This window comes from Crocodylus porosus, unplaced genomic scaffold, assembly GCF_001723895.1.
Source record: "Crocodylus porosus isolate Cpor-Errol unplaced genomic scaffold, CroPor_comp1, whole genome shotgun sequence".
NCBI classification, from domain to species: Eukaryota; Metazoa; Chordata; order Crocodylia; family Crocodylidae; genus Crocodylus; species Crocodylus porosus.
The window spans coordinates 39,748,377-39,762,210 of NW_017728906.1; positions in this window are offsets into that span (position 1 = coordinate 39,748,377).

Consider the following 13,834-nt stretch of genomic DNA (forward strand, 5'->3'; position numbering starts at 1 on the left):
GGTTCAGGCACCTACATTGAACACCTTCAAGAGTAAATTGGATGCTTATTTTGCTGGGATCCTATGACCCCAGCTGACTTCCTGCCCCTCGGGCAGGTGGCTGGACTTGGTGATCTTCTGAGGTCCCTTCCAGCCCTAATGTCTATGAAATCTATGAAAATCTATTTAATAGCAGCTTTCAACTACCTGGTTCCGAATAGGATGGAGCTAAACTGTTCTCAGTGGTGGCAGATGACAGAACAAAGAACAATGGTATCAAGTTGTAGCAAGGAAAGTTAAGGTTAGATATTAGGAAAAATTTTAATGAAGAAGGTAGTAAACACTGGAACAGGTTACCCAGAGTGGTTATGGACTCTCCATCCTTAGAAGTTTTTAAGACTCGGGTAAACATAGCCTTGCCTGGGATGATGAAATTTGGGATTTGAGCAGGGGGCTGGACTAGATGACCTCCTGAGGTCTCTTCCAGCCCTAATTTTCTATGATTCTAAGACAGAATAGGACTGCCCATTAGGTGAGTTCAGTTCCAGGGTAAAGCTACATTTACTTGTGTTTACAGGCAGGGCTGGCCCACAATTTTTTTTGGACCCCCTGCAGGATATATTTTTGGGGCCCCCTGACATGAAGAAGCTGGGAGTGGGGGGGAGTGGTCAATTATGAAGTCTGTGGTGGCAGCAACGTGGACTGGTGGCAACCGCCCAGCTCTCCCTTGCAACGGCATTGATTTGGAGTGTTCATGGCCACAGGGCCCCTTGGCTGCAGGACCCCCTGCGGCCACAGGTTTCACAGGATAGGACAGGTCGACCCTGTTTAGCGAATTTAATTCTGATGTTACTTATGCCAGTTAAATAATGACTAACTCCACTTAAGTCAACAGAATAACAGTGGTGTTAAAAAAAGAAAAACTGGCTGAATCTGATTCTAGGTAACAGTCTCAAAGAAAACCTTTCACATTTCCTAGCATCTAAATGGCTGCTGCTCCAATTAATTGTTTAAAGATGGCCAGTAGTATTTTTCAACACAATGGGGACAAAAAAAATGAGCCTGTTTTCTTGCTTTTAAAATACATCCTTTGTCGTGACAGTTCAGATTCTATACATAATAACTGATTCTAAGACTCTTGATCCTAGAACAGATATTTCTAATGTAAAGCTAGTTTAATGCCAACTGAAACTTCCTTCAGTTATTATCACAGTAAATGTGCTAGGATACTGCTACCAGACTAACAAAACCCACCTGATATTTTTTGCAGAAAAAAGAAATATTTCCTGACCAACTCTGTCTATTGTGTTCCATATATAGTTATTACACAGGAAAGCAACAGTAACCCCAAATACAGAGATACACAATATGCAACTGATATGTTAAATATAGTTCTCCATTGTTTCTTCAACGTACAAGCATTAGAACCTTAAAGGTGTCTCATTATGCTTCAGGCTTATAGTACTACCACTGAAAAATGTGTGAGAATTTTGCAGTGCACTTTAATGAGAGTATGATCTGGCTCTTTTCTATAGACCCACAAAATCAATTTCTCTTGCTCTTTTCTTTGTCCCTTTTCCCATACCAACATAAACAAAAGCAGCCTTCATACTTTTTTCTCATCCTCAAATGAACAGCAGTGACTTAGGGAAGTAAGCCTACAAAGGCTTTATGACAAGGTTTCGGAGGTCTGGTGAACAGCTCATGTCAGTGTTAATAGTAGCCAATTGGTTCTGTGCACTCTTATCTGATATTTACAGTATTCCTCTCTGCCAGATGACATTTTAGGCCTTGGATAGCTTCACTCTTGTTTGCTTAGTTTGGTTTCAGGTTTACATATAAACAGCCACTAGATGAGATGCCAACAAACTGACTCAATTTCTCATCATAAGGAATTTTGTACTCCCACGCAAATCCCACAAATGCTTCTGACTGTCCAATAAAGCAGTGTTAAACACATGTTTTCTGCTTAGTGCTTAAAATCAAGCCATAGTCAGCAGATTAGCTCTTCAGAAATTGTATCATGTACAAATAATAGAAAGCAAGGATCCTTAGGCATTTTGTAAGCTAGTTTCATGCTCAGTTATTCCATTTACATTGGATGTAAAGCTTTAGCACCCTACCAATGACATGGCTTTTGTTGAGGAAGAGGGGGGAGGAATCCAGCCAGTTTTCATTCTGCTTATGCATACATATTACAAGTGGGTAGTCAGACGTAAAATAATTATTATAAACTTGATTGATACCAGCCATAATTGTGGCTGAGGTAGAATTGATCTAAAAATAAAACATTAGCTTAAACTGTAGGATAAATTGTATATGGATTGTACTGAAAGTGGAAACCAGTTTATATTTCTGATATTTCTCAGAATCTAGTCAAGGTTCTACAATGATACTGAAAAAGATGGTCTCATCACACTGGGCTGACACTCTGGAAACTGGATTTAATTTCTCAGCTCTACCGCAGACAGAGACAAGGCACTCTGTCTCTCTTTTCAGTTTTCCAAGCAAGAATGACGATAGTTGTTTCTTTCGCCTGCCCTTTGACTCTCTTGTCTATTTTATAAGCTCCCAGGGACTGCTTGCATTTGTATGGCACCTAAGACAATGGTACCCCAGTTTCAATTGTGGCCTCTCGGGGCATGCTTGTACCACACTGGACAGGGCTTGGTAGCATCACCAAAAAAGCATGTTATGCCCATCACCACTTCAAAAGGACATCTGAGATTGCAAGCAGCCTTGGCTGCTGGCCAAAAGCAGCTACAACATTTTCCGAGCAATTGGTGAATGCCAGTGGAGTTGGAGTGGATGAACACATGTTTTCATATCAGTGCTCCTTAGCACAGTCCAACATGGTGTGGACATCTCCTAAGGGATGTTATCACACAAAAGTCTTATGAACCCAAACAAGTGTATAAGAGGACCCTGAACACAGTGGAGCTACAGGCAGGTCAGTTTTTATAACAATCCATACATATGCAAATCTACCATCCACAGAAACTGAGAGATTAGCTACTGGAGGCTGCAGTAGCCACTCTGGCATATTCTCTGCTGTGTATGTAACAAAGTATGCAAGACTCCTTCTTTTCCCATAAACTACTCATTTCCTTGACCTGAACACAAGGAATATGATTTACCTTTTAAGGCTCTTATATAAGGAGATACTTAGAAAACTAAGGCAAATCAACTAAAGGTTTGAAGTCAAAGTGCGTAAATTAAAGAGCACTGAGCCACTTCGTGGATGCTGGTGTTTAAAAGCAAACTAGTCCTCACTGAAGGCCACAGCTTTATCTTTTAATTTGCTCTCTCTCTCTCTCTCTCTCTCTCTCACCAAGTGGTGCTGAATGGTGATTTTCTGTTTGTTTGTTTTGGCTGTCTCTAATATTAGCCTAAGAAATCTAACTCAATGCTGAGTCTCTTTGCTACAAGAAGAAATAGGAAATGGATCAGGCAGTCTCTAAAAATGACCTCCAGAGAGTGGTACTGGAGGAAAAAAAAAACTTTTTTTGTTAGGTTTAAAACTACTTGAACACATTTTGTAAATAATAAAATTTGGGAGAAGCTCCTTTTTCTTAAACCTTAAAACAGTGGCACCCAACTGGATGACATGGCTCCCAAAAACAGCCTTCGTGCTTGTTTCTCATTGTCAAGTGAACAACAGTGACTTAGGGGAACCCAAATAACCATCTACATGTCTAATAGAGCTGTGCGAAACAGCACTGTTCCACTTTGACTTCTGTTTTGAGATTTCAATGGAACAGTGTTTTGTTTTGAGTTTTGTTTCATTTTGAAAGCATTGTTCTGTTTCGTTTTGTTGAAACAGTTTTGCTGTTTGACATTTTGCCCATAAGCTATAATAGGGAAGCACAAAACTGGAGGAGGAGCACTCTCCTGTAACCACAGGCAGATTGGGGCCCACACCCCGGGGAGGAGTCCAGCAGGGTCCTGCAATCCTCCCGGGAGGGGTGGGCAGAAGGCTGCCATTGCTGCCTGGGACTGGTGCTAGGAGCTGAGCCTGTGGAGGGAGGTGGAGCGCAGCCCCAGTGCTGTGCTCCGCTTCCCCCCACTGGGATCAGTTCCACAGGGCTGCCAGCCACTGGGAGCTGAGCCCGGTGAAGGGAGGGAGGGAAGCAGGCTGAGCTCCATGGGGCTGATGGAGCCAATCGGGGTGCACCCCAGCGGCGGGGGGTGGCTAGAGCTGGCTCTGCACTCCGATTCGCTCTGCCAGCCCCACAGAGTACAGGCACCTGGGGCTGTGGAGCTGTTCAGAGCACAGCCCTGCCTCTCCCCTGCCTCCCACCACCTGGCTGCTACTTTGAAACTCAAAACATTTCAAAACATTTCAACTGGCCTTGTTTTGTTTCAAGTCTGTTTTGAAGCCCGTTGTTTCATTTTGATTTCACTGTTTTGAACTCAAAACGAGTCGAAACAGCACCCAAACGAAACAGCTGGCAAAGCTTTGCACAGCCCTAATGTCCAACAAGCAGAGAAAAATATTGAAGGAAACAACCAAATCTTCAGAAAACCTCCAAGCCATCCTTAAAAGAAAAGAAAGGTGCAAAAGGTCTGTCCTTTTGCAGATCACGTAAGTAAAGGAGTTTATCTCAAACAGAAGATCAGAATGAAACTGCACACTTTAAGCAGCTGAAGTCCATATAGACAAGAAGGACAAACAGGTGACTCTGTCCAGATGTCTAAATGTATGATAATCATATAAATCTTCTTTTTGGAAGGATTCCAAAGTACTTTACAAATTATATGGATAGCAGGATTGCGTCATCTACCACCAAAAATTAGTAAGCTCTGGACTGAAAGAAAACACAGGAGCTGTTTAACACTTCAGGTTATGAAAAGAAGACTAACAGATCAAATTGAAATTGTGGAGGAAGTTTACATAGGCCAAATGTATTTATCAGAACTGGAATTTGGCCAGACCATTATAAATTAACAGCCCTGCTCTTGCAAGAAAAACAATGCCATGGCATAGTTAGTAATTATGGGTGGCAAGGATGTCAATTTTATGTCTCATCCAAAAGAGTGTAATGAGACAGTGGATCAATAATGATTCAGAGAAAAAGAGCCACTGAATCACCAAGAATGCTTCCTGTAGCAGCATCTCTGTTTTCCATGATGGAACCTCGTCTAACTATTGACAAGGTCCAACCCTATTGTGACCTTATGAAATCCCACAAGCTAAACGTGTTGTTCACTTGCAATCTGGAGAAGGGGCTTTATGCCAATGGTAATATCAATGATACATAGAAAAGAATGCAATTACTTGTGAGTAAGCATGGATGCTGTTTTCTATATAGATTTGGAATGTTTTCATTTTGGAAAGGGATAAAGTTTCCATATCTCAGTATGGAAAAGCTGAATAATTATGTTTTTTTAATATATCACACAATACAGAGTTTTCAAGAATAGGTTACGCTCCCTAATATTTTCCAGTAAATTAACTGATTTTTAAAGCTTTAGAGTCAATTCCAGGTTTTATTATTCTTATAATCTCTCATAGAAAAACATCAAATACAATTTATATGGAGTTACATATCTAAATCACTCTTGACGTTCTGTTTTGTCTTTCCTCAAAATACTACTACTCTCAATTGCAGTTTCATGACCTTAATTTTTCCTATCTTAATAGCATATTTACGATATAATAATAAAAGCTCGTCTTATTGCAAGACATTCAGAGGCAATAAAAAATAAGACATAAAAAACTATGGAGCACTGGATCAGCCATGAATAAAACAAAATGCAGTACAGCAGGCATATATCACAAAGAACAGCAGGTGTGCTAAGAATATTTACAAAGACAGAAATGTAAGCATTCAGGCTGAGTTTAAGATAGAGAGAAATTTTCCAGGGAGTGAAGCTCTGTACCACAGTGTTCTTTCTTACATAACCAGTGAAAGGAAGCCACAGAGTCCAAAAATCAGCACTCTTGCAAAACAGATAATTTTTTACATTCTTTAGTTCTCAAACTTTATTAATGCTCCCTCTCCCGTGGCAGACATCTAATTACAAGAATATCAGCCTAGACAAGTGGAAGGAGGAGTTGAAGTGGATAAATCATTTTGCTGGACTCGCAGTTCCTGGTTAGTATTGAGATGGTGCTGTCAATGTTAAAATAACAGACATGATTTTCTTATCACTACAGTCTCCCCATGCTGGTCCAAAGGCATAAAGCTGTCTGGATGAGCTACCTGGAAACCCTCTGGCATAGAGAGAATCTCTGAATTGTACAGAGCTGACAAAACAGATCTGTGTCACCCTTTTTGCCATCCTATCATAGTTTGTATCAGAAAGGAGGTCTGGAAGACCATGTATGCAATTTGGCTGTTTTAACATTAGAATTGCCCCTTGGGTACAAAATTCCAGAGTCCCTATGGCTTTTTTCATGACTTGATGCAGAGAAGGCCTCTGATTGTGTTTCTTAGAAGTACCTCTTTGGGTATTACAAAGGAGCTTTAGTAAAGAATTCAAAAGGTGGATGTACAGTGGTTATATACAATTGTTATATACAAGTCAACAAGTGTATGTGCAGTTGTTATATACAAATCCCATTTAAGAGTTGTGACCAATAGTAAGCTAACTGATCCATTTCCCTTGAAAAAGAGGACTTGGCCATTCTCTCCACTTATATTTGATTTAGCATTAGAACCACTGGGTGCTATACACGTTCTCTGTTGTGTTCTAATTAGAATGCATCAGAGCAGACTTGTTTAATTGAGTCTGCTGGAGTGCTCTAATTAAAACGTTCCAGTGTGCTTCATTGTCACGTATTAAATGTCCCATGTTTCAAAATGCTGAGGGCACTTTAACTAAAACTTGTCAAATGAGCTTTAGTTAAAGCACCCCCAAGCCATTTTGAAATGTGGGATGCTTAAATCATGTGATGCTGAGGCCCTTTAATTAGAGCAGCTGTCCAGGAGCCAGTCTAATTAAAATGCATTCCCCCCCAGAGCACATGTATAGACACCCATTGGCTACAGCTATAAGGAATGAGGGCAATATAAAAGGCATTATGGTAGTGAACACAAGATTCTGTTGTACATCGATGATGCACTAATACTCACAGCCTGAGAGATCAGTTCCTGCTCTCTTATCATTAATCAGCAATTTTAGCATCTATCTGTTTATAATATTAATTTTAAGAAATATGTGTTACTTGGACTAAATAGGCATACCACAAAGGAAATGTTTAGCAAATAGCAGTTTTAGTAGCAATCAGAACATGTCTCTTATTTGGGTATTAAAATATCAAAGGACATTAATGTTATTTTCTGCCAAACTTTCAGAAGAAATTTGATGTAATATTAAAGGATTGAACCAATGGAGTAGTTTGGCAATTTCCTTGTGGGGGGGGAAGTTAATATTTTAAAAAATGAATGTTGTGCCCATTACATAACCTGCCAGTCATAATGCCACAATCCTATTTCGTTAAAATCAACCAAATGTTCAACAGGTTTCTAACTCTCTAAGCCCTACAATTTTTGCAAGCCAACATGCTTGGAAAAATTTGACATACTTACTGAAGTTTCAGTCTTCATTATATCATATGGCTTCTATTTGGGGCAAACCCTTTTTAATGTATGCATCCCACAAGCTGATGTGGATAAAGTGGATGGACAAGGGAATTATACATGTATACCAGCCTCTAGTAGGAAATCATATTGAACCCTTTTCTGAGTTATCTGATGAATATAGCCTTCCAACAGGATTACCAAACCAAGAAATTATTTTTACTGATAATCTGCAAATTTTTTATTGAAAACCAAACTCTTCTATTGACAGACTTTTTAATGACACATGTTTTACATAATGTAAATATAAGCCTTCTTCAAGGCACTGGAGGAAAGCTAGAAGGTCTGGGTTCAAATTTAGGGGTTTAACACCAACCATAGTAAAAAAAAGTGTGGTTGTCAGTAAAAAAATTGGAGATTATGGGAAAAAAATGTTCTTAGTTTGGCAACCTGCTTGATTGCAGCAATGGTTTTACACAATGTTGCCCCCACACCAAGGGTTCCCTACTCATCCCATACCTCGATACCCCCAACATCACCCTGCATCATGCTCATCCCCAAAGCTCATCCTCAAACTTAATCCCTCCCCCAGACCCTCAACCCACTGCCTTTTCCCCGCCCTCCTACCAGCCACATAGGCTCCAGGGCTAGAATTGAGGTATCCCAGAGCTCCATGGCCCTGCGTCCTTTGAAGTGAGCCCTGAGCAGCTGCTACAGGCAGGTGATGGCTGGGACACAGAGCAGTAGCTCATGACTGAGGTAGGAGTGTGGCTGATGGACAGTTTCCTGCAAGGTATCAATCTGCACTCCCATGCAGACACCAGGTGGCACTGCTCTACACAGTTTTCCCATTGGCACTTTGATCTAGCCTCATTCCAATGTCAGTGACGGGTCTTCAAACAAGCTCAGTGTTTCTTAATCTTTTATGGGTGGCTCCTTTTTTAGGGACTTCATAGACAGACATTTTTTCCTGTTTCTTTATGGACTGTCCTTAAATTTACAGACAGTTGGTAACCTTGCCCTCTGGAAACAGCTGAATGGCAATATATGCAGTTGCACAAAGTATTAGAAAACTATTTTGGACCTGAGGCTTTGTGTATAGCAAATACTCCAGATATATAATTTTTTTGACCTTGAAATATACTTCTTCTCTGCATTCTGTGGCATCACACTCTGAATATATATTGTCACATAACAGATATGATATAGATTGTTTATGACTATAGTAGAATGAAGGCCTAGTTATCCAAATGATAGAACCCAGTGAAAATCAGCAAAATTCACAATATTTGAACATCAAAAATTGATGTAGACTTTTCAAAAGGATCATTTTTCATCTGCACTGGGATACCTCTAAACTTACAAAATGAAATAGACTGGAGATGTAATCTATTGCAAGCAACTCTTGATGACATGTTTTGGTCATGCCCTATTATCAATTCTTTTTGGAAAGAAATTATAACCAGAGTTAACATGGTTCTAAACCAGCGTTGATACTTTTGTAAATAATGTGTGTTCTTGGATATATCCCTAAGGAATTCAAACTGAATCCTTCCCAGATTGCACTCTTAAGGTGGTCCTTATTAGTGACATGCAGGATTATATTACTGCTTTGGAAAAGTAGAACATCTCCAAAGGTCAAAATATAGTATGTTAAGGTGACACACCTGGCATTTATGGAGAAACTCACAATTATCAGGCTTAACTGCTTCAAAAAGTTTGGTGCAATTTGGAAAAAGTTCTTAGATTATTTTGGTAACTAAATTATTACTCCTTGCACAGCTGCTTTCTTTTTCTATTCCTGTCTCTTCCCTTCTCCTTTTTTTTCTTTTCCCCTTTATTAGTTAGTGTTTGTGAGAGATGTATGTAGTTTAGATTGACATATATAGTTGATATATATGTATTTCTGATTTTTGTGTTTCATTTTTAAAAAATTAATAAAAAAGAATTGCCCCTTGAAACTACTGGCAGTTACACAGAAGTTAGAACATCCAGGCTGTCAAGTATTGACTCCATAAAAACTGGCAAACCCCCCCCCCCCCAAAATGCCAAAGACCTGCACACCTCATCTAATGGAGTTCTCCATAAAACACTTTTCAGACAGATCCAGAAATAAGATAGTAGCAGACTTTAAAGGCAAAAGACTAGTTCAAAAAGTTTGAACTCAGGCAAATTTCCTGAGTTGAACAATTTACCTAAGGAGAATCCACTGCCTCACTTGCTTGATGTTCTTATACCAAGACTGGGTATTTTTCTAACTAGATATTTTTTGGTCAGCTCACTAAAAAGTTCTATGAATCTATGCTTACCAGAATAGGTATATATTGTGGACTGACTGGAAGCTAAAGTCCCTTACATCACAAATGGTGGTTTCACCGATAAGAAAGCAGGGAACACCTATTGGATCTCACTTATTCAGTAAGATAAAATCAAGAGAAGCAAACTCTGTATAAATATATTTAGTTACTCCAAAGCTTGCAATATCATCAAGGTTTCATCAGAACCTCCACACACAGTGATAAACATATCTGGATCAATAAAGGTATCCTATTCCTGAGCATATAATTCAAGATAATTAGAGATATGTTTTCATCACCAATCTCAAAATTAGGGCATACAGTTTTGCATAAGTAGCTACAATCGTGTGCATAGGCAAACTGGGAAGATTAAATACTATGATTTGCCTACAAAACTTTGTTTTTAAGAAAAATAGTTGGTGCAAGGTTTGAAGTCTAGTTAAAGATTGCTTCAGAAAGATTTAGCACATCAAACATACGCAAACCCTAGGCTTTAGTTCTGTGGATCTGAGCTTTTTTTCGGTATTGTTACGTGTTATACTTAGCATGTACTAACTGCACTTATAGCACTAGTGTCCCAGCGTTCAAGCAGCGAAGCATGTGCTAAGTGCTATTGTAGCCTAGTAAAGTTAGGTCTTTTCTGGCAAGGAGCATTTCCAAGCCATATTACCTAATGTGTTGAGACGACGTTGGACTGCTCCATGGAGGTAATACAAGCAGGGGATGGGGGGTGGTTAGGGTTAGGGCTGGGGCTGAGCATAGGAATGCTGTTGTTGGGCTCCTGGGCTCCTTACCACCCCAGAGCTTTGAATCAGCAAGGCTCTAGTGTGGTGGGAGCCTGTGAAGCCTTGGGCTCAAGGCTCTGGTGAAGTAAGGAGGCTGGAAACCTGTCAAACAGCTCTGTAGGGCTCACCCTTCCCCCACTCCACTGGAGCCTTGGCAGTTCAAAGCCCCAGCGTGGTGCAGGGCTGGAAGTGACAATGGAGTGGCATGAGAGCTAGTGCCAACCCCCATATCACACAGAAGCTGGTTAAGGCTCCAGTGTAGCGTGGGGACTGGGACCAGCTCCTATGCCATGCCAGTGTCACTCCTAATCCCTGCACTATACTGAGCCAGTTTAAAACTCCAGTATGGTGCTATATTTAGATCATAGTAGGTGCATCTACACATTCAATTAATTCAAATAATAAACTCTGGAGCAGTTTGAGTAAACTACTCCCGGGTACAGCATCTACGCATGCATCTGGAACAGCAGCAATTTGCTGAATAGAGCTAGGGCAGGACAGTTTACGCCAGGGCCAGGGGCATAAGGGGTCAGCCCTGGGCTACAGGTAGCAGCATTGGGTGGCAGAGGGGCTCCCTGGAGCACAAGGGAGCCATGCAGCTAGGTAGCAAGCAAGAGTCTGCCCCTTTCTGGTTGGGTTGACCAGGCACAATTTATGTCTGTGGTTAGTGTCTACATGTGTATTTAATCGCAGTTAATTACTGTGTTAATTACCCTGGTATAAGACAGTACTGTCCCCAACAGTACTATCTTACAGTGGTGTTAATTAGTTTACTGCAGCCTAACAGCATTACACATGTAGAGAGTGATGCTTTACTCCATTAATCAGTTTACTGTGCAGTTAAGCGCACTGTGTAGATGTGGCTAGTAAGCATTAATGTGTGATGGCTCTGCAAACTTTCTAAGTATAACACGTAAAAATACCCTTTATGTCTTGCAGCACTAGTAAATCATTGGGGCAGCTATTACATAATCCCATCTACAAAATATATTAAATCACAAATACTGTCTTGCCTATGTTCTCAAGATACTTTGTATGATCCTGACTTTCTGAGGTCATTTTATTCTACCAACTTTGAGTTACCTGCTGGATTCTCAGTCTGAGAAATACAATTCCCCCCAAACTGGTTAGCCAGGTTTGTATGCATCTTTCAGCCTACAAATCTACATTACAATGCTATGATGCAAGGAATTTTCAGCATATTATGAGACATATTTAAAAGCAGGAGATCAGTTTCATTCACCAACACAGTAGAAACATGTTAATATGATGATGATCTGGGAAAATCAGGTGGAAAGTAAGTTAAAATTTTGGTGCATTACATAAAGTGAATACAAGCTTCCTAAAAAAGGCAATACAGCAAAACCTCAGAGCACCATAGATTTTCACTGCAGAAAAACAGTGCTGAGTTTGAGCAGTTTCATACTATGGGTGTTCATGTATAATAGAGTCTTGGGTCTAATTCTGAGGCCTGAAGTTCAGCCTGAATGTATATAGAAAATATTTGGTAAAAGAAAACCTTCAAATGAAAAAAAAAAGCTCCCAAGAAGGCATGTTTGAGAAATTGTTCATAACACAAACACTGGACTACAGTGATAAGTGCTTGTAAACTAAAAGGAACTTTGATTAGTTAAAAGGCTGTGGAGATTCCTTCCTCACACTTTGTACGGCCACCGTACAAGACTGCTTCATCCACCCTTTTCCAGAGCTTCATGGCATTGCTGGATGGGGCACAGAGGAAGCATGTTTCTATTTTTCTCTTTATTGTGAAATTAAGATTGTTGACAATATAAAAAAGAGACTGTAAGAGGAGCACACTCCATGCTCTAATTAGCTCTGGGAAGCTTTCCTTCTCCTCAAGGCAGGATGCATCTGAGTGCTCCCTGACACTGTGGACAATGACACCACCCCCAATGTAGGGCTGTGTCTGTATGTCACAGTTCAGCCTTAAGTGGTAACTGTTACCAGCAATGGCCATTTTTGCAAGCAATAAAGTGACCACATTAAATAGGAAGGAAGTTAAACAATTATTTCCCTTGCCCTTACTTAAGGTGCAAGCTGACAACATGAAAAAGATTAGCAATTAGAAATATGGTAATGTTTTCCTAACTTCCTTTAAGACATTATTTCCTTTCACAAACAGCTTAATTTGGGTTTTATAAAACAGAATTTTGTCAGACCCTAAAAATACTAATGAGCTGGTTAAAGAAAAAATTTGACATTGCAACTCTTTACAGTTATATTCAGTTTAGAAGCATAGGCTCTGATTCAACAAAGCACTTAAAGTGCATGCTTCACTCTAAACATGTCTAAGTTCCACTGAAATCAATAGCACTTATGTGTTTTACTGACTTGGGATTTTAATGCAAAACATGGAAGAATGAGAATCAAATTCTGGGAACTGCATCTGTGTGACAAGCAGAATTTGGCGCACAATCAAACTAATTTCCTTGAAAATACAAAAAACCCCTAAGAATCTGCAAATAAGTCAAGTGACAACCTCTGTGCAAAGTTCTTTTCTCCCACAAAAAAACAACAACATTGATTTTACAGTGCTCCTTTTTAAGCCTTTCTAAAACAGAGGGCTTTATAGTAATAATTAGAGGTGCATACATCAAAGTGACTGGAAGACCTATCATATATTTCTTATGATACAGATAAACTCTATAAAAATAAAGGCTGTTACCCCAACTAAGAAGGGTGACAGTAAATTGCTAGATCTTCACAATGACTCAAGTCTCAGTTTTTATACCAAAATGGGGTCTAGGTGCTTGAGTATAAAAATTACATCCTCAAAATCCTGTTCAGTTCCACCTAAGCCTGGTGTCACCTGAAATCCATGGACACTTCAGTTGTTTTATCATTCAAGTTCCCCATGTGCCTATAGCTGCATGTAGAGAAGTGCTTCAAATCTTGATGGTTCATAGATTTCAAAGAATTCATAGACATTAGGGCTGGAAGGGACGTCAGAAGATCATCAAGTCCAGCCCCCCCGCCCAAAGAGCAGAAAGTCAGCTGGGGTCAATTTGGTCTTGAAGGTGGTCAATGTAGGTGCTTGAACCACCTCCAATGGCAGGCTGTCCCAGACCATGGAGGCTCAGACAGTAAAGAAATTTTTCCTTATGTCCAGCCTGAAAAGGTCTTGTAGTAGTTTAAGACTATTCGACCTCATCATCCCTTGGAGCGCTCTGGTGAACAAATGTTCCCCCAGATCCTGGTGGTCACCCCTGATAAACTTATAGGTGGC